At 41.8% G+C, this 21996-nt stretch overlaps 1 long non-coding RNA gene across 1 annotated transcript; it reads right to left on the minus strand.

Moving 5' to 3' along the window:
* Nucleotides 1-1819: 1819 nt before the first annotated feature.
* LOC109731012 (uncharacterized) lies at nt 1820-8821 on the minus strand. Its single transcript, XR_002224210.2, has 2 exons — nt 8622-8821; nt 1820-6365 (listed from the first exon to the last, which is right to left on the minus strand). It is a non-coding gene; the product is annotated as an uncharacterized LOC109731012 (long non-coding RNA).
* Between the last annotated feature and the right edge of the window lie 13175 nt (nt 8822-21996).

A 21996-nucleotide genomic window follows, 5' to 3' on the forward strand; every position in this document is an offset into this window, starting at 1 on the left:
AGTATAATTTTAGCTCATTGTTGACTGTAGATGACAAAGGAGAGTGGAAAATGTGAATAAAATATATCAAAGAACACTCACTTTTACCTTGTCAACTAAATGTAGTTATTATGCGCCAGACTCTGTCATAGACTCTACAGGGTGGACAAAATTGAATAAAAAGCAGTCTTTTTCTCAAGGAGCTTTATATCTAGCACGGAACATGAGATAATGCACAACTGACTAAATTACAAGGAAAGGTATGTTACATGCCACAAGTGAGCTTACAAGCAATGCACCATGGTGGTTTAAAGCAGAAGAATGGCCAGGAAGTGTTAAATGGAGGAAATAGGTATGTGTCTTCAAAAGTGTGGGAGCTGGGAAGATGGTGGCCCCATCTGTGGATATATGGAAGTTGGGAGGAAGGGTAGGTTTGCCTGAGAATGTGTGAGTTTGAGAAATCAATGGAACATAGTAATCATGATGTCCTAGAGGTAGAATTTGAGACTAGGAATGTGGATGGACATGTAGGGATAATAGAAGTTGTGGAGGGGGTGAGATCACCAAGAAAAACTACATAGAGAGAGAGAGAAAAAATATTACAGGGAACCTTGAGGGAAAACCTAATTTTAGGGCACAGGAGAAAGAAGAGAAAATGAAATTAAGATTCTGAAGGAATGGTCTGGGTAGTAGTAGAAACTGGAGAGTGCAGTGTGATCGAATTTAAGAAAAAATTTCAGGAAGAAGTTGAGCAACACTGAAGACTATAAGTGAAGGCTCTAAGCTCTTTATATGTCAGATAAAAAAAAATAAATGAAGGCTCAAGGAGGATGAAGACAGAAGAAAATGGGATTTAGTGATGAGAAGGTGGTCGATAAGAGAGCAGCTTCAGTAGAATGGTGGGAACAAAGGCCAGATCAATTACTAAGAATTTGCTGAAGTATACAAAACAAATGACACAAAGATCACAATTTTTCTTGTTAGGACAACTCCTCTGTCCTTTAAGGGCATGGAAATAACGCAGTAGCAGAGGGATTATTTTACAATGGATTAAGCATTAAAACATACCACCATTTGGGGAGGTTATCTGAGTCTTTCTCACACATGCTGATGTAAACCCTTCTTTGAGATAATGGAGTGGCTGGTCTTCACACTTGTTATTCACACTTGTTAATAGTCCAGATTAGATGTCTGGAATAGGTCATGGAAAATAGCAGAGAAGATTCCACTTCAAAGGGTTTAGCATGTGAAACTACTTCAGTCATTGATTTTTTTCTCTGTCTTGGAGTACTGATTTCTCCTCCTGACTTGTGTGCTTCTCTTTGGACCCCAAGCTTTTTTCTTTAACGGTGTTTTTGAGTGGTGGCAGAGGAAACAATGGGGTGATGGTTACAAAACAACACGGCAAACCTCCCTTTTGCTTTCCGCAGAATTCACCAGCTGATGATTATGGAAATGACAGGAAGATTGCAACAACAGTATCTTTTATTTCTATATCACTTTCTACTCTTAAAACATTTGCATATATGCTCTCCTTTGACCACAAATCAGTCCTATGGGGATAAACAGAAATCTTTTAGATGGGAATAAATAGGTAGAGAGGATAGATGATTTGTTTATTGGCTCTTTCCAGCACCATTGTCAATGTTATCTTCTTTTTTTAAGGCTAGTTTTCTTCCCTGATTAAATTGAAGATATGTAGATACACAATATTTCGATATCATTGTTTTTTTAAAACCTATGTGCTAATTGGGTAGTCAGATATATTCCCTGACATCTCCCTGAGACTAAAACACCCTCAATGATACTCTACGTAAAAGAATAAACAGTGGAAACAGCATTGAGATAAAATTAGAGAATTATTTTTATTTATTGAAATTAATACTGAAAGTGGAATGTCCCAACATGTAAGGGGTTAGAAGGAGGCAGTTTGACTTTATCTTAATCCTGAAGGGTCTTCCCTCTTTCAAATGGACAACTCTTCTATAAAAGCCCTTACCTGGGGGATAAATAGTGAGAGTTATTTAGAGTTAAAGAAGAGGACTGGAGATAAAAAGGGGAAGTTGAAGAGGAGGAGACTCATTCACCCCTGAATTCTTTCATTCATCCATTCCTTAACATTTATAGATACCACTGTATGCTGGATATTGTGCTAGATCTGGGTATGTGGAGTTGCTTTAGTGAAGGACTTTCTGACAGAAGAAGAGGACATACTTTTCTTTCGAGAGGCAAAGTTTTTCCTGAAAGGCCTAAACCACCCTGGCATTGGAGAAGAGTTTGCTGGTAGTTAGTGACTGAAAGAACGAAGAAAGGAGGAGAGACTGACAGTGTAATTCCTGAACAGTATGGGGAGTAGGCTGCCACTGCAGCTGTCAGGAATCTTGGCGACCCTCAGGAAGGCAGGCGGGTTGAGGAGGGTTGGAGAGCTCTCAGTCACAGTTTTGAGTTTGAGCCACTGCTGGGCCTCAGTAAATGGTTGGGGTACTGTGCTTTGATTATTCTGCACCAAGAAGACTTCACAATAGGCCTAAAGAGAAGATGTGAAGAACAGCTTCTAATTTGAAACCAAGAGGACATTTAGAAATGAATCCAGACATTTTTAAGGGAAAGCCTCGTATGCTGTTGGTAGGAATGTAAATTAGTATAACCACTATGGAGAATAGTATGGAAGTTTCTCAAAATACTAAAAATAGAACTAGTATATGATTCAGCAATCCCTATGCTAGGTATATCCAAAAGAAGAGAACTTAGTGTATCAAAAAGATGTCTGTACTTCCATGTTTATTGCAGCACTATTTACAATAGCCAAGATTTGGAATCAATCTAAGTGTCCATCAATGGATGAACTGATAAAGAAATTGTGGTATATATACACAATCGAATATTATATAGCCATAAAAAGAACAAAATCCTGCTATTTGCGATAACATGGATAGAACTAGAGAACATTATGTTATGTGAAATAAGCCAAGCACAAAAAGACAAATCTTACATGTTCTTATTCATATGTCTGAGCTAAATATTAAAAACAATTGATTTCATGGAAACATGGAATGATGGTTACCAGAGTTTGGGAAGTGTAGTGGGGAGTGGGCATAAAGTGGGGATAGTTAATGGGTACAACAATGTAATTAGATAGGTAGAATGGACAATATCTGATAGCACAACAAAGTGACTATAATCAACAGTAAGTTAGGGTATACTTTGAAAATAGTAGAATTGGAATGTTCCTAACACAAAGAAATGATAAATGGCTAAGGTGATGGATACCCCAATTACCCTGACTTGATTAATTCATATTGTATGCCTGTATCAAAACATCACATGTATCCTATAAATATATACAACTATTATGTACCATAATAATTAAAAATAAAAAATCTTTTCTATCGTATTCTTGATAGCAATGGTGCATTTTCAAAAAAACCAAAATATGCCAGGACTGCTCATGTTTCAACTAGTGTGTTGATTTAATTCTTACTCAAGGAGAAAATTGCCATGTGGGTCATCAACCCCAGTTTCTGTGGAATCAGATCTTTTTCATTCTCTCTGAAAGCTCTTATATAAGAATTGTCCAGAGTTAAATGAGGGGTGACAAGTTCATAGCCCAGAAGGAGCATTGTGTCTCTGGGTCACCAAAACTTTGATCATCCATCCAACCCTTTAGCAGGGAATTTCCTGGAAAAATCTCTGGCTCCTAATGAGCAGTAGAAATACATGAATGGGAAGGCTAGATTTGGAGAGCTGTCTGTATGAGAAGAAAGTACACTGATACAGATGACAGAACGCAGATGTGTATTCTATGAGTTGGCAGGACTGTGATTATGTTGATTGTGTTGACATTTGACAGTCAGAACTTAGGACACGATGTCTTTGAGACAGTGCTCTGAAGTTGGGTATATTTTTTTCCTGGTAGAGTTAGAGGTAGTGGTGAAAGTTATTGCATATTCTATGCTGATAAGAAAGACATAACCTCTATGGAGTTCAAAACATTGGCTGGCACCCCTCCTGGCTGATGAAGCAAGCTAGAATAACTAGTTCTACTGGGGATTATCTGAGCCAGTCTGCACAGATCCCTGACTATTGTGAATCAGCACTTGTCAAGTTCCACAGGCAATAAGGAACAAGAAATACTGGTTTCTACCATCTGTTGGACTCAGAAGGACTGGGGTGACTAACTGACTGTAACAGCAGCCTCAGAACCTTTCTGGAAGAGGCAGAGTTTATAAATAAACAGAAAACAAACACAACTGATTCAATCTGAAATTTGTGGTTCTGGTTTGATGTGGTAGATATATTCAATGCAGCCTAAGAGAGAAAGCTGGGGTCTAGACATCTATGAAATTACTAAAAGATTGCAATCACTGTTCAACATTGCCTATAGGAATCATATTCAGTATTGAGGACTTGTAATAATCATGTGATTAATAGAATGATTACGATAGTGTTCTGCAAATGAGAGTATGAAATGATAGTGAATGGAGACCAGTATGGTACATGTAATAAAACAAAATAAAAACATGCCAATAATAGTTTTCTTAGAGTATTAGCTATTCATTGCACATGCCTCCAAATTCTGTTTGTAATTGCAAATAAGCTAGCATTATAAAATATTTTTTCATGTTTTACCTCTGTTTAAAACTAAAAATTCTCTTTTTAAAAAATAGCCAAGGCTCTTTACAATTTATCTTCCCTACTTTAAAAAAGAATAGAAGCAGCATCTCAGATTTTTTTTAACAGTTTATGCGGTCCTCATGTGAAAGATGTATATGAAGGTGTACATATTTGCATTTTTAGGGCTTTTTGGAATTATAAACAGATGGTTAGCTCTGGGCCTGGAATTAGTGCTGTTTATTTCCCAGACTGATAGAGCAGAGGTTGTAGTTCCATACATGCCACCCTGATTCCCAGGATTAGTAATACAAAAGCTGATCTGTGGAGAGAGGGAGAGTTTTCTGGAGGCACGTGCAGCTGCCACTGGCACATGCCAGCACATTCGCCAGTCTGACAGCAGAGGTGATGTCCACTGTCACCCATTCACTTCAGGGTAAAGAGAGGCAGATGATGCCCACTTCTCCTTGTTAGCCGCACACAAGCAAGGGTAAAGCCAGGGTTCTCATGACCATTCCTTTTTCCTGGATCACTAGTTGTCAGATCTTGGATAACCATGAATTAGCCCCTGTAAGTCATCTGAATGAATACCTACTTTATTTTAAACGTAAGTTAAGTAAGGTCCTGTTAAAGATTGCTGTGCCAGGCTGCCTCCCTCCTACCTCCTTTTATTAGTGTTGCAACATGGAGATTTAAGTGGGTGATTTTTCTCTTTCCTTTCCATTTCTAGAATAAGTTCCATTACCAATAAGAATTGAACATTGTTTTGCTATTCCCAATACATTTAATACCATCTATTATTTTAATTGGCCTAGTCATTTCAGAATTTAAAGCAGTAAAGGCTCAAGCAAGCTTTATCAGGGAAGCCTGACAGCTGGGAAACTGGAAGAAAGAGAACAGTTCAAATCCACGTAGCTTCATTCAAATCACTCATGTACTGGCCTACGCCATAGTTCTTACACTGACCTTGGTTTAGAAAACTGTCAACTAACCTGCTTATCATCCAGATGCCTTGATTTAGCTCACCAAATTTCGTCCTTGGGCCTGTGCATACTTGCAAATAATTTCTTCAATAATTTAGCATACATTACTGGTTGTCTCAGAGTATTTCAGTGATAACGTAATCGTCCTTATTTATAACTAGAAAGCTAGAATAATCCAGCAGCGGAAGCCGATGACTGGGAGGCAACTCACCAACGTCTTTCCATGGTCTTGCCAATATCAGACCAGAGGAACACAGGCAAATTACGAAATTCCTCTGGACAGTGTCACAGAAAAGCAGGAAGAATTTCAAAGCTGGGCCAGGAGGTACTGTTTAGGCGGAGGTATGAAACATAGTCACTGTTTAAGTAATTATATAAAAGCGTGCTTTTAGAGAAACAGTGAAATCTTTACAGCTTCTGATCGGACATTTGATGCGCCTCCCAATTTGTGCATTTCCCACTTGAATAGGGCTGGATCTCTTGGCTAGGATGGCCTCCTCCCTCAATTTCAGAAGTGTTAAAATAACAAGCAATGTCTGGCTGGGTGATTTTCCACAGTCGTCCTGTTTAAAGGAAGAAGCTTGTTCTACCGTCAACAGTTATGGGAACTGTTTGCTTTGGATGGGCTTGGTCCGCATGGGCTGAGGAGGGCCCCTGGTTTCTTACTCTGGTTTCTTGCCAAGGTGGAAATTCAGTGCCAAAGGCTTCCTTGTTCTGCTGAGGCATCCTCTAATTAGAATAAGTTTGGCCTGAAGAAAGTGTGTTGGAGAGCAGTAGGGATAGTAGCAGTGGCTTTAAAAAAACAAAAAACAAAAAAACAGTCACTTTAAATAGTAGATTGAGCTGACCACTAGTATGAAGCAGAGTTCATTTTGTCATACCTTGGAAAGAATAGTCCTTAGATCTGTTTTTGCACCACTTCTGATTAGAGAAGGCTCTATCCTGAGACTATAATGTGTGTTATGGAAGCCCTTTGAGATTCTTACACTGCTTTACATCTATTAAAGCAAGAGGATAAGCATTCTGGGTGAGTTAGCACAGTCTGGAGCATATGTACAGTCCGTGGGCTCCAAATGGGTATCTGAAGGTGAGTTGAGCACGGCTGCTGGAAGCCAGTTTTATATTCGTGTCGTTCCAATACTTGCTGTACTGAGAGTAGAAGATTTGCCTTGAGTTTGAACTTTATCTCTGTCCATTATTGGCAAGCGACCTTGGACAAATTGCCTAAGTTATCTATGCCTTTTTCTTTTCCTCTGTCAAATGGGTGTTGTGTGAGGTTTCAATAAGTTTATATATGTGAGGCACTTAGAATAACACCCAGCACCAAGTAAGTGCTCAATAAACATTAGCTACTTTTATTTTCTCCTTCTCTTGAAATTACAGGTTATGCTAACTGACTACTGACTCATTGTCCATTGATGCTTCTGGTTGGAGAGGGATTTATAAGACAGTGAGAAATGTGCAGATGTGCCATTTGTCCACCCTAACTCTTAGGTGTATCCATGCACAAAAGCAAAACAGGGCCCATTAAATGTTCAAACATTTATGAAGACTTTTCTCAGAGGTGGCCTTTCTGGCTTTTAGGCAGATCAGTTTTATATTTAATATCATTCTGTCCTTTTGATGGTTGAATTCAAGCTGTGTTTATTATAGCTGACTCAATCCAGAGGTGAGGTGGTTGTATGCCAATCATATAAGACTACTGACAATGATCTATGGCAATAGTCATTTCTGCACACACATTGTGGTTGGCAAAATCCATATATTCTCTCGGGTGTGGGGCAGAACATCAAAATACCACTGCAAGTGGGAGGTGGGGCATTTACAAGTAGCAGATCATTGTACAACCATTTCCTGCACTCCAACCTCCTCTGACCTCAGCTACTTTTTAAAGCTCCTGATCCACAGCTCCTGTAATGAGCCATATCCCTAGCACCTCCCCCGTGCAGCTCCACTGGCCACTCCCTGTCTTGGGTGCTGGCTGCCGTCTGTCCCGCAGTCTTGCAAATTACACCAACTGAATCCAGGATCACCTTGTTGCTCCCTCTGTCAAGGACCCTGCAGTTCCTGCTGTGTATGTATTTAACATGCAGGGCACACACTTGTTTATTCATTCATCCATCAGGCATTTATTAAGGCCCACTATGTACTAGGCATTGCACTAGGCACTGAGGATACAGATGACTGAAGGTCTTGATAGCAAGGACCATATCTTGGACTCTAGCAGGAAGAGAAACACAGATGGATCATCACAAAGAAACATGGACTTTGAGCCTGAGTGCTTGGGTTCAAATTCTTATTCTGCCACTTACTTGCTGTGTGACTTTGGGCAAGTTGCTTAACTTCTCTATGCCTAGTTTCCTTACTTGTAAAATGGGGATCGTCCTTGTACTTACTTTATAGGGTTGTTGCAGGACTTAATATTTATGAATATGTAGGAGAATGCCTGAAACACAGTGAGTGCTGTATGAGTATTTGTTAAGTAAATAATTGCAGCAATAGAGACATACACAGGGTACTATAGGAGCACCTTGTCCAATTAGCAAGATAAAGATTTTGCTTTCGTTCAGCTCTGCCCCAGGTTTGGGGATCTCTTCCAACTCAGGAGAATAGCACAAAGAAAACAAGTCAGGCGGAGTTGGGCTGTTCAGCATCAGTGCAGCATTACCGCAGGCCAGCCTGTCCTGATCTTGTGCTTCTTTTCCAGTAATGAACTCTTTGTCTTGTTCCTTGTATCAGACTTTGACCTTGTATCTTTATTGTAGGAAATGGGTTTTTGTCCTCTTTTCCTGCATCCTTAGTTTCTGCTGCCTTAATTTCTGGTCAAGCCCTCAGTTCTTCTGGAGCAGAGGTTCTGCCTGGATCTTGCCAGTCTGCCCTTGCGCTTCATTCTCCAGGCAGGGTTCCCGCTCCCAGCCACCAGACCCTCTTACTGCCTGGATTTCTGAAAGTTACTTGCTCCAGGATTCCCTATTGCTGTGCTCCTGCCACCCATTCAGCCACTCACCTGCCTATCATTTCACACTCCTGACACTATGCCCTGCTCACCTGGCTGGTGTCTTCTAATCCACGCCTTCCAAGCAGCTGTCTGTCCCTCAGGGCAGTTGTTTAATCTCTGGTTTTATCATCTCACTTGTGACTTGTTCTGCCACCACTTAATCTTCCCAACTGACAGAAAGGTGGTGGCTAGGAAGAGGGGCTGAGTCAGTTAGCCGTTCTGTGTATTGCTCATGAAGTGACCTTGTTTAGTTGGCCAGTTCAAGGGAATTTGGGGTGTATTAGGAAGTAGCTTGTAATAAGTAACTGTGCATGGATGGCATATGTGTACTTTGGAGGGGGTTGTTGTACATGAAGTTCTCTATGTGAGCACTTTCCCTTCTTGATGCCCAAGTTAAGGACATTTCTTTACTATTGAATAATTTGTCTTCCTCAGTACCAGTCATGCATGTTATCCCACCCACTGCTGCCAAATTACTATAATGAAACCATAATATTGTGTTTCTGGCTTTAAAAATTCAGTTTTTTTTTTCTTAAAAGAAAAACTTTTTTAGAGATATGGGGGAAGGTGTGTCTTACTTCTGTTGCCCAGGCAAGTTCAAGTTGCTGGACTTGAACTATTGGGCTCAAGGGATCTTCCTGCCTCAGTTTCCTGAAAGGCTGAGACTACAGGCATGAGCCACTGTGCCTGCCTTAACTTCAGTTCTTCCTACATACTTTTTCATTCTTAGTATCTGCGTATGGATTAAACCTTTCAGGAAGTCCTGGGTTTCCCCTCTACTTTCCCCCATTCCCTTTTTTTTTGCTTCTCAGAGTTTTCCAAACTTGAATATAGTTTAAATGCCAGCCCAAAGAATTTCTCTTTCCTTGGACTCACTTCTGTTGAACATGGCCGCTTTCTTCTTGGATGAGAAGATCTAATAATCTCCATTACAATAATAACCTCAAGCTCCATTACTGACGAGGGTGTCATGAAAGTGAGTCAATAGTGGAAGTGAAATAAAGGGCAGAGTATAATCCCCTGCTTTCAGTGACATAACCTAATTTTCATTAGGCCCCATGTAGCTGCCTAATTTCCATTAGGCCCATGCTGATTTCTTTTAGCCCCATGCACAGAAGACCATCTTATTTTCCCTTCCGTTCTGTTTGGTACTTAAATTTAATTGAAAACTTAATTATAAGTGCTAGAAGTCATCTTCAGAGTATTTCTCATTTGTGAATTATTTTATTATCTATTTTTTATGGTACGCATTTATTTTCTTGATTGAAATAATTTTCATTTTAAATAGCCTCTGACATTTGCAAACGTTTTAAAGCACATTCACATATGGTATCTCATTAATTCTCACAACAGCCCTATGAGGGAGGAAGAACCATTATTATTCCTGCACTACAGATGAGGAAATAATGTGTGCAGAGAAAGATTGTCAGAGGATCAAGTGCATCGGAGGGGCACCGGAAGATCCAGGAGTTGCTTGCAGCTCTGGCATTTTTGACTACTAACTGTGCCTCTAGGCAAATTATTAATATTTAATCTCTTTAGGCTTATTTCTTCATCTGAAAAATAAAAGATTTAGATTTAGGCTTTTTTTCCAGTCCTAAGTCCATATGATGTTTGTTTAAGCAGGTACATTCATATTTACCTTCCCTACTCAACCTCTGATGGGCGAGGAATATGAACGCATACACACACACACACACACACACACACACGCACACACACACATACACACACACACATACACACACGCACACACATACACATGCACACATGTGCGCGCGCGCACACACATGCTCACATGCTCACATATGCATCAGGGACTCCTTTGGCCCCAAGAGTTGAGGCCAAGCGATCTCAAAGTGAGGGGTGCTGCTGGGCTGGGAGAACTAGGGAACTGAATGTGTGGCAAGAGATGATTTGTTCCTGAAAGATGTCATGGGTATTCTTGCGAGGTAGATGGCAAGTCCCAGCTGGGGTAGCTTTTGGTTCAGTTCAATGCAAATTTGGAGACATTAGAGGATGGGAGAAGGTTAGAAAAGTATCTCTCTTTAGAGATAAAGAAAGGTATCTCTTTAGAGGAGAAACAAACTGGACATCAATTTTGAAGATTCTCTGGATATTAATAGAAATGTGATAACCATTAGAATTATCAAAAAAACCCATCAGGCCGGGCGCGGTGGCTCACACCTGTAATCCTAGCTCTCTGGGAGGCCGAGGCGGGCGGATTGCTCAAGGTCAGGAGTTCAAAACCAGCCTGAGCAAGAGCGAAACCCCGTCTCTACTATAAATAGAAAGAAATTAATTGGCCAACTGATATATATATAAAAAAATTAGCCGGGCATGGTGGCACATGCCTGTAGTCCCAGCTACTCGGGAGGCTGAGGCAGAAGGATCGCTCGAGCCCAGGAGTTTGAGGTTGCTGTGAGCTAGGCTGACGCCACGGCACTCACTCTAGCCTGGACAACAAAGCGAGACTCTGTCTCAAAAAAAAAAAAAAAAAAAAAAAACCCATCAAAACTCTCAGATTATAACTACTCTATAAATGCAAAATTGCGATGCCTTTTGAAAAAACAATGGATTTATTAATCATTGCATGAGAGTCTTGTGTAACATTTTGGGAAGGGGGACACTTTTTCTTTCTTTTTGTTGTTGGTTACAATGTTATGGGGCCTAGCACTCTGGCATGAGCATGTAATCCTAGCACTCTGGGAGGCGGAGGTGGGAGGATTGCTTGAGGCCAGGAGTTTGAGACCAGCCTGAGCAAGAGCAAGATCCCATCTCTACAAAAAATATAAAAATTAGCCAGGTATGGTGGTGTGTGCCTGTAGTTCCAACAACTCAGGAGGCTGAGGTGGGATGATCACTTAAGCCCAGGAGTTTGAGGTTGTAGTGAGCTATGATGACACCATTGTACTCCATCCTGGACTACAGAGTGAGACACTGTCTTAAAAAAAGGGGGGCCTGGTGTGGTGGAGTGTGCCTGTAGTTTCAGCTACTTAGGAGGTTGAGGCAGGAGGATCACTAGAGGCCAGGAGTTTGAGTACAATATTATGGTACTAATAATCAGAAATGGGCGTGACTATAAGAATATCTGTTGCAATGCATAACTTTGAAGGATTTTAATTCTAGTGTTCATACCAGGAGTCCTCAAACTTTTTAAACAGGGGGCCAGCTCACTCTCCCTCAGACCATTGGAGGGCCATTGGAGAGTATGGCGCACATTCCACACATGCGCACTGTGGGCCCAGGACGAGTCAGCTGCTAAGCAGGACAGGCAGCGGCAGCAAAAACACCCGGCGGGCCGCATGTGGCCCGCGGGCGGTAGTTTGAAGACGCCTGGCTCATACCATGGTGTGTGTGTGTGCCTATATATTAATATTTTTAATAGTTAAGTTGCTTCTATTGATTACATAATGCTACTTATGGTATCTGCTAGAACCATCATATCTTGAACACTGGTAATCACTGATAGTATCATGACAGAACCACTGGAAGACAGTAATTCTCAACTGTGGGCAAGGAGCCTGCCTACGTTATTTACCCTTGTCTCCTGAGTACCCAGTAATAGTAGGCCCTCAATAAAACTGTAGGTGAATAAACCATATTCCTCCTAAAACTGTAGCAATTATTGTAGTCATCAACAGTAGAAACATTTGCATGGTGCTACTGCATGGTGAGCAAAATATGAAACAACCTCTCTGTATGAGGTTAAGCTACCAGGGCTTCAGGTAGTATCTTCAATAATGTTATTTAGTGAATGTCATTCCTTTATTTCTGAGATCACAAAGCAGTAGAGTGTCTCTGGTTTTTGAAAGACACTGATAGTTTCTGTATGGGCGAGATTCCTACCGCTGCTAAAAATTTTGAAAAGTGAATTTTCCTTATAAAGGTTGGTGAGAATACCATAAGCATCTTAGTTGCTCCTAAAGCCTGAAGAAAGAACCAAATGTAAAATTGTCAGATGGAAATTTCCTGTGGTCACAGGTCGAGACTCCACAGAAGAGCACAGGGCACCAGCACCCCCACCTGCTGTTGAGAGGGGCAGGCTAACATCAGGGCCTGCTGACAGGTGCCCAAACTGTTTCTACAACCTGTGGCTTCCTCATCCACCTCCAACAAGAAACTCCTTGGGAGAATGTTTTTTTTTTTTTTTTAAATAACAGCTTCATTGAGATATAATTCGTATATCATCAAATTCACCTTTTTAAAGTATATAATTCAGTGGTTTTTATATATAATTCAGTATATTAAAATTCCGTGTATTCACAGAGTTATGCAACCATCACCACTATTTAATTTCAGAACATTTTTGTCACCCCCAAAAGAAATCCTGTACTCATTAGCATTCACTCCTCATCTCTCATTTTCCCAGCCCCTGGCAGTCACTAATCTGCTTTCTGTCTCTATGGATTTGTCTATTCTGGATATTTCATTTGAATGGAATCATGCAATATGTGACTTTTTGTCTGACTTCTTTCATTTAGGATAATGTTTTCAAGGTTCATCCATGTTGTAGCATTTATTATTATAGTATGCACATGGCTGATATGCTACATTTCATTTATTCATTGATCTATTGATGGATATTTGGGTTGTTTCCAGTTGTGGACTCTTATGAAGAATGCTGCTATCTTGGGAGCATTTGGCCTTTGTTCCCTGGAGTTGTGAGTGCAGAGTATGGAGTCTGCTACTCGCCTAGACATGAGCTTGGCTGGAGCTACCCCTCAGAGCAAAGAGAAGAGAGGAGATTGCCGTAGGAGTAAGCTGCCATTCCATAGTAAGCAGGGTAAGCATTGTGTTTCCTGAAGACTATAGCGGACACCTTGGGAGATAGAGCCACCTTGAAAAGACTCTGCCCAAGAACGCTATTTGTATGGGGGATTGTTGTCTGAACAAGAGCTAAGCGAAACTATTAGTGGTCAGTAGGAGACAGTATATCATCCACCTAAGGGAAGAGGAAAGTGCTGGAAATCCCCAGTGGGGTTGAGAGTTTTTCTAAAGAACTCATATAAGCTTTCTACAAGAGAGAGTCAGCTGGCATTTGAAGAACATCTGTCCCACAGAGCAAACCAATGGCCAAATAAAAACATTCCCAGCTAAATAATGAAGAACTTTTTACTTCTTTACTTCTCCTTTCTCCCTCAACTGGGGAGGAACAACAAATGACAGAGTGATTGGGGTGTGGCTGGAATAATGACTGTGCCCCACTTCCCTATTGCAGGTTCCTGAGACCTGGTAAGACCTAACCTAAAATGTAGGGAAGAAGATTCAAAGAAGAGGAAAGAGTGAAGTTTTGATATTAAAGAAAATTGGACCGTATAATACCTTTGAATAAAACTGTTACAAAAGTGAAAAGCACTGGAAAAGTTATGCAGGTTGCTCAAGATATTGCCTGGGGTCAGAAAAGGGAGATTGGACAGAACAGGTTTGAAGCACAAGACTGGGAGAAAAGTAAAATAAAACTATATCCTGATTGCACCCTACAGAGTCCAGCCTGATTAATGAACAAGTTTTTGTCAGAGTAAATTTATCTATGAATTTGGACAGCTTGGTGCTTCTTTGGAGTGTGCTAGAGGTGCTTTGCTCTAATGGGATGTGGTATCTACCAGTGGGGCTGCCAATCCAAGGGCCTTGTCTCCCCCGTTTCAAAAGCAGGTGCATGAGCAGCGGACCAATTATAATAACCTGTTGCCAGGTGACAGTGATGGATCTAGAGGTGGACACATGAATCAATCAGGAACAAGCAGAGTCCTTTGTCCAGAGAGGGGTAGAAACATTGAAAATTTTTCTCTTCCCGAGATCATGAACAGTTAACACCACATGCACCTGTTGCATTCAGGATTACCTTTCCCTCCCTCCATGTGGAGAGAGCTTGCTGGAGAATGAAGCCAATCCAGAGAGAAATGAGTTGAAAGACAGAGACCACCCAATTCATGATTACATTGATGAAAAACAAAACAAGACCATGAATCTTTTTTGTTTTGTTTTTCTTGGACCATCAGTACACAGAGTTGAGTTCATCATACTCCTCAGTTTTTGGCGTATGTCACTACTGGAGTGCAAAAGGCACCTCTCATATAAAAAATTATTGTTCCCTTCCATCCCCCATCCCCTCTCTCATTTGCATCCCACTGTAGACACCTACTTAAATGTGTTTACATATTTTTCAAAGGTACATACATATCCAAGAACATATATTGGTATCATTCTGTGTATGTTTTTAATATCAATAAATAGCATTGTATCATGGATTCACTAAGATCTTCTTTTTTGTGTGTTTTTAACCCAATACTGTGTTTTGAAGTTCTCACCACGTTACTACATGTAACTCATTGGCCTGACTGTGGCTAGGGCTTCTAGGCCGACCCAGGCTCCCTGCTACCATAAATATGGCCATTGACATCTTCATGCATGAAGATGGGGATACTCATAGAAGTGGAATTGCTGAAACGAACTTCTGGATGTTTCAATTACTATGTAAATTAATAAATTCTCTTTCTGTGTAAGCCAGTCAGCAATGGGTTTGTGTCACTTGTAACCAAAGTATTCCTGGCTAATCCTTGCCTGTTGGGGGTGAGGGACACATGTCTCACCTGCTTGGCCACCTATAACTTCCTGGGGAGAGGTCAAAAATAAAGGAGCCCCTTTTTTCATGTCCCTTCAGCACTTTCCATCCATGTTTTTAGACTCAGTAATTGGCTTTTCCTTTGGAAAAAGTCTCATCATTCCTGTTTCATGTGATGTGTAATGTGAATCTGTAGGTGTTGTTTTATTGAAAAAGTGTTTTAATTTAAAAAAAAATCCATGATAAACGCACAGAACATAGAAAAATGTTTTCAAACTTTGGAACTGCAATTATGTTTGCAACTCTCTAGAAATGAAAATATCTATTAATGCTAAAAATACTTTACTAGATCAATCATTTCAATAATAAAATCTTATTAAAACAATCCTTTCTCACCACAGGAATGCTAGTTATGAGACTTTGGTTAGGGAGATTTCCTTCTGCAATGCATAGATCTTTCTCCAAGTGTTTTTGTTTACTGAACATTTTGGGACTTCTCAGAAGTCTTCCTGCCACACGCACTGCAGAAACCCCCATTCCACACACAAAGGTCAGTGGAGGTAGCTGAAGAATAGGGGGCTAGCTCTCTACTCCTTGACAGTGAGCTGATAGCAATAAGATGAAATTCAATGGACATAAATGTAAAAGTACTCATTGATGTTAACCTTAATATTAAGTGAGTTCAGGAAAGGGTAGGCCTGGTTTGATAGCAGTTTCTGTGAAAAAGACTTAGAGGCTGTGCTTGTATGGGGGCAGGGGGTAAATGGGAAATCTCTGTACCTTGTATTCAATTTTGCTGTGAACCTAAAACAGCTATAAAAATGAGGTCTATTAGGAAGGAAGGAAGGAAGGAAGGAAGGAAGGAAGGAAGGAAGGAAGGAAGGAAGGAAGGAAGGAAGGAAGGAAGGAAGGAAGGAAGGACGAACAGAGAGGTGTTAACTGACCTTAACACATAGCAACAGTCTGAAAAGGCTGTTAGATGCACCAATGCAATCCAAGGCAGCAGTAACAGAAGTGCTATACCACGTTCAGCCTGGGGGGGGGGGGAGAAATCACTCATTTTTCCTTTGTTGATTTTATCATCTCTGGGGTATTACTCTGAGCACCAAGCTCAATGACAAGTAGGAAGCTTCTAAAGGATAATTGACCTGGAAAAGAAATCTAGAAACTGTCATGCCAGGGAAGACCAAATAATGATACCAGCTGTCTTCAAATATTTGGAGTATTTACATGTGAATAATGCTAACACTTTACCTTATATAGCACCTCACACTTTTGGAGCGCCTTTATTTTTAATGTTCACTCTGATTCTTATGTTGACCTTGCAGGGTAGACCAGGCAGGCATTGCTCTCACTTGAAAATGAGAGCAAGGAAATGGGGAAACTGAAGCTCATAGACGTGAACTTCACTTTGCTCAAAGTAGCATGGCTGTTAAACGGAGATGCTGGGACTAGTGTATAGACCTCCTGACTTGTGTTTAGTGTTCTTTTAATTACACAGGACATTCTGTGCTCACGTGGAAGGCCAACCTAGGGACAACACATGTCAGTGAGGCCGAAAGCAGTAAATTCAATATCAAGAAGATTTTTTTAAAAAACTGGTAAGAGCGTTCCCACGATGGAAGGCGTAGCTCCCGCAAAGTTGTAAACTCTGTCGAGGGTACTGCTCCAGTGGAAATTGGACAATGGACCTTCAGGGATATCGTAGAAAAGATTCCTGTACGGAAAAAGACGTTGGACAACCTTCTTTGTTTCGATACCTGTTATTTTCTTTGCATTGTGCTGGGAAGGAAACAAACATGTAAATATACTGGCAACCTGCTATGTTTTCATTTGTCTGTTTGCTAACTAGAGCTGAGATCTGAAAATGAAATTTAGATTGAAAAAATGTTATTCAGGCTGGTGGCAGATAAATGATTCAGTGATATATTTGTGTCAGTCTTATTTCTGTTTACCCACGGATCACGGTACATTGGTGTTGATGTGTCTGACACTTCAGCCATATTCCTTAATACCAGTTACATGGGCAGACAAGAATAACAGAATGATCATGAAAAATCAGGTTTGGGGAACTGAGCTGCCTGGATTGAGGGCTAAGACTAAGTCACCTCAGAGGCTCACGAAGTCTGATGCTTGTGTAGCCTCCAATATCTTTATTTTTCTACTGTGTGTCTGAAGCTCATGGTGTGATTGAGGTTAGTAACTATGGAGACTGGTGTGATTTATTTATCGCAGAGGAGGTTTAGCACGGACAGAATAAGAACAGGATTCCTCATGCAAACGGAATGTCTGCTCATGCTTTAGTCAGGGATCTGGGGTGGGGGGAAGATGAATTAGTACAGCTGAGGAAGCTGAGGAAATGCGTTATGAAGTCGCAAGAGAGCAAAAGGGGTAAGAAAGGGCCTGAAGAGGCACAGGGATCGATATTCCTTGTCAGCCCTTGTCCTTGCGTAGGCAGTTTTCTCGTTTTGTAGTACATTCTCCATCCAGAGCTCACCCCTCCGGTCCAAAGCCCCTTTCCACACACAAAGCCTTCCCCGTAAAACTAACCACTGTTTATGTCTCCGTTTTCCGACTCAGTCACACGGTTTCTGTACCACGCCTGTGTGCAGCGGATTACGTTGAACTGGACCTTTGTATTATTGTTCCCAGGGTTGGCCCATGGCTGTGCATTTTGTGTTCTGCCCGAGGGCACCTGGCCCAGCAGGGTCCGGCAGGCACGGAGGTCCAGCCCACGCTCCTCTCTCCGTGCCAGCAGCCCACCCAGAGGATTCTCACAGAACATCGAATGGACCGGTGGTGGCCCCGACTGTGTCCTAAGTACTACCTCGGGTTCGCCACATCTCCCTGGGTTTGTGTGCCCTCTGAGGGCAGGGGCTCTGTCAGAGCTACTCCTGTAGTTCCCACAGGGCCTCACTTAATGCCCCGTCACTTGACTGCACAGAGACAAGGAATAGAAGGAGGCCTTCCTCAGGAAGGGAAGCGCAGAGAAGGTGGTGTACAAAGGGGAGAGAAGGGAGAAGTCCTGGGGACATGGAAGCGAAAGAATTTGAAAGCCCAGAGACCATTTATTGACTCTGCTCTTTTCCTTTTTTTCCTCTTTTTTACACTGCTAATCTTGTAGATATCACCTGCTATTTTTCTTGAGCTCCAGGGGCAGATTTCTATGGCATTTTTGGCTCCTAATCTTTAGTCTGTCCAAGGGCTTTGGAAGACTGGAAAGGTCTCCATAAGGGTGACATGCTACATTAGCATGTCTGGGTCCTGCTGGTTGCCAGGGCTGGGCTGGGGGCAGAGTGATTCAGATACAGGTTTGGAATTACCAAAGGGAAACAACAGTGATCTTCTGGAGATGACTGGACATGGTTCACTGATCCTGTGGGGAAAATCCTTCTCGTCCCAAACAACATTCGTCTTCACTTTTCAAAAAATAGAGTTGCCCTTTGTTGTCACTCAGGCACAGCATTGTCTTCTGCAAACCATGTTTTCCAGCGGGGCTCACCTCAGCCTCCTACGTCACAGCCAGGCCTGGCTGACCTCCCTGAATTTAATTTCGCTTTCTTCAGAGTCAATGTAAATTGTGCACGTGACTGAAGAAGACATCACAGACTGCTTCAAGGCTTCCTCCCTGAAACTTCCCCTACCTCAAGCCCCAAACCAAAAATGCCATCAACCCGCCACTCTCAAGGAAGCCACCGAGGAGCCAGAGCCTGCCTGAGGGGTGATTGTCAGCACTCAAAGACCAGTTACAGAAAGAAAAAGAGAGGAAGAAGGAAAAAAAAACCTCACCAAAAATATGGAAATATAAGAATTGTGGTTTTCCAGTGAGAAAACTGGATCCATCTACCGCAGGCAGGACTTGTTAGGTTGGGTGGATTTTGGATGCCCAGAGATAGCCGAGAGTGCTGCTGATAGAACCGTTCTAAGGAATCAGCGTGTCTCCTCCATCTTTGACATGAGCACAGGCCTCATTAGCTAATGTGCTTCACACCTGGGTGGAAGTAACACGAAATCACAGTATGATGCAGCATAAACAGATGGGATTTTTAATGAACAGTAAAAAAAGCAAAAAAAAAAGCACAGTATGAAACCTCTGTATTCTGAAATAGATCCTTTTTGTTTAAATATGCCCTGATATTCATAAACAACAAAAATGAAGATCCCTTGAAGTAGATGCTGCAAAAACTGTCTCATGTCTTGCTCATTAGGAAGAACCTAGAACTTTTGGTTTGTGATATAGGATGGCAGAGGGGTTCTTTCAACTTAGTAGCTTTTCTCTTTGTGCACTTGCACAAAGCAGACCTCCGGAATCTTGGACAAGTCCCGCGATGTACCCAAACTTCATCTGTGAAGCTCATCTGTGAAATGGGGGTTATAAGGGTACCATAGGGGTTACTATGAGGGTTAGATAAAGATGATCCACATAAAAACAGATGTTTAGTGCAGTTCTGGGAGCCTAGGGCTCAATAAATGTTTGCTGTCATTAAGATTTAGCCCAGTGGTTAAGTGCATAGACTCAAGGGCCAGCATGTTTGTCTTTGAATCCTGCCTTTACTATTATACTTACTGGCTGGGCAACTTTCAGCAAGTTACTTAACCTCTCTGTTCATTTCCTCAACTGTTAAGTGAGGAAAAGACTACCAACTACCTGTATGGTTATTGTGAGGGTTAAATGAGGTAAGCCTTTAGAATACCATTGGGCAGACAGTGAACACATACTAAGTGTTAATTATTTTCATTATTCCATAAATAGAACTTTGTTGATTAGATGCTCTTCCTGTCTGCTCCCCATTCCCTACCTCAAATCTTGGAATTATTGGACTGTATAGCTCATCCTCTCTTTTTAAATACGAGCTACTAGAAAAGCCCCAATTCACAACACCTGTGGGGTACTGTGCCCTGTCTCCTGGGGACACACTCAGGGGTGTGTAAGTGGTGGAACCAGAAACCTTAGCTGTGCAAGAGCCTGGATAGCTTCTGTCTGCCTTCCGCTCCCTCTACCCATTCCCTAGTTTAGTCCTGGGGGCTCAGGGATGGCCCCAAGGATCTTGGGGGCCCATTGAATTTTCAGTTTAACCCCAGTTCTTGAGGAAGACCCAGAGGCTTGGGGAGGACCCCAAACTGTAGAATAGAGAAGAACTTCCAGTTCCATTTGCTAACCAGCCTGACCTTTGGTGAATTCCACAGTCTGGGGAGATTCAAGTCTTAGGAAGGTCACCTAGGGCTGGATGAACTGGACAAATAGCCTTCTAGCCTGGGATTTCACCCAGGGATAGTTTAGCTATTTTCTAGTGGTGGCAGCAGGGTGACAGTGTCTAGATTTTCTCAACTAAATTGCTTCATTAACATGCAGCTTCTATTTGCTATTTCTGTCAGTCTTAAAAGCCTCTGGGTCTTTCTGCTCACGATCTGTCGGAAAGCCAGTGCTGGCCATGAGGGGGAATCCAGTGTAAGGAAACAAGCACAGAAAGGGAAATTAACCCTGAATGAGAATTACTGCGTGTCAGCCAGAGTGCTTCATTTCTGTATCTCCTTGAACCCTTACCAGAGCCCTGGGAGGTAGGCGCCATAATTTTCCACATTTTATGAATGAGGATGCTGAGACTTAGAAAGGTTAAAAAGAGTCACAACAGTCGTTGTGGAATCTGCAATCAAACCCCATTCTTTTAAAAAAATATTTTTTAAATTTTTAATTTTTTTAGACATATCTCACTCTGTCACCCAGGTTGGAGTACAGTGGCCTCATCATAGCTCACAGCAGCCTTGAATTCCTGGGCTCAATCAATCCTCCTGCCTCAGCCTCCTGAGTAGGTGGAACTACAAGTGTGAGACACAATGCCCAGCTAATTTTTCTATTTTTTGTAGGGACGGGAGTCCCGCTCTTGTTCAGGCTGATCTCAAAACTACTGCCTTCCAGCAATCCTCCCACCTCCACCTCCCAAAGTGCTAGGATTACAGGCATGTGCCGTCATGCCCAGCTGTTTTTGTAGAGAGGAGTCTCACTATGTTGCTCAGGCTGGTCTTAAACTCCTGACCTCAAGTGATCCTCTTGCCTTGGCCTCTCAGGGTATTAGGATTACAGGTGTGAGCCACTACGTCTGCCCCAACCCCATTCTGTCTGATTCCAAAGACTGTGTGCCTGGCTGAAAGTTTCCATGATTAGGTATCTTATCAGCAGCTGCCTTGCCTGAGTCTCTGTCTCACAGAAGCAACAATGGAATTATTCTGTTTCCGTGCAAGCGCTACTGAGTCCTGTGACCTCCAGAGCCTTAGCTTAGCCCGATACTGCTCTGTTAATTCTGTACCTTGTCGCAGTAAGGTGGTGCTTCCAGGATACTTTTCTACCTACACGGGCGATTCATAGTGAATTTTCTGAGGAAAATTTTCTGAAAAAATGGTTGTCTTTGCATATACCTCAACTAAATGTCCCAGAAATGGAGTTGAAGCATTTCATGGTCCCAGTGATTTCATAGGATATCAGTCCTTCCTGTTTCAGGTCAAACCTCCAAGATAAATACTCAAAATACCCCTAAAATAATTATTGATACTCTCTTGAAAGGAGTCAAAATTTGTAAAATATAAGAGGGAACCTCTTAATATGGAGGCTTATTTGGAGCCTGAAGACCATTTGCTTTATGCGAGGTTCTCTGCAGGCTCTGTTGACAGGCACAAGAGAAGGTCCACGTGCTATGTGCATACGGTTCTGCTACAGAAGACAAGGAAGCGAATGGAAGGGTGGAGCACACAGGAAGTGTTGAGTACACATGGAGATTAAGCTAGCAGCTTATGAGATACTGGTAAGCTCGCAGGATGTTAAGTTTAGATCATGAGTAAGGAAGTATCTTGTGAGACAGGCAGAA

Source organism: Microcebus murinus, chromosome 8 (assembly GCF_040939455.1).
Source record: "Microcebus murinus isolate Inina chromosome 8, M.murinus_Inina_mat1.0, whole genome shotgun sequence".
NCBI lineage: Eukaryota > Metazoa > Chordata > Mammalia > Primates > Cheirogaleidae > Microcebus > Microcebus murinus.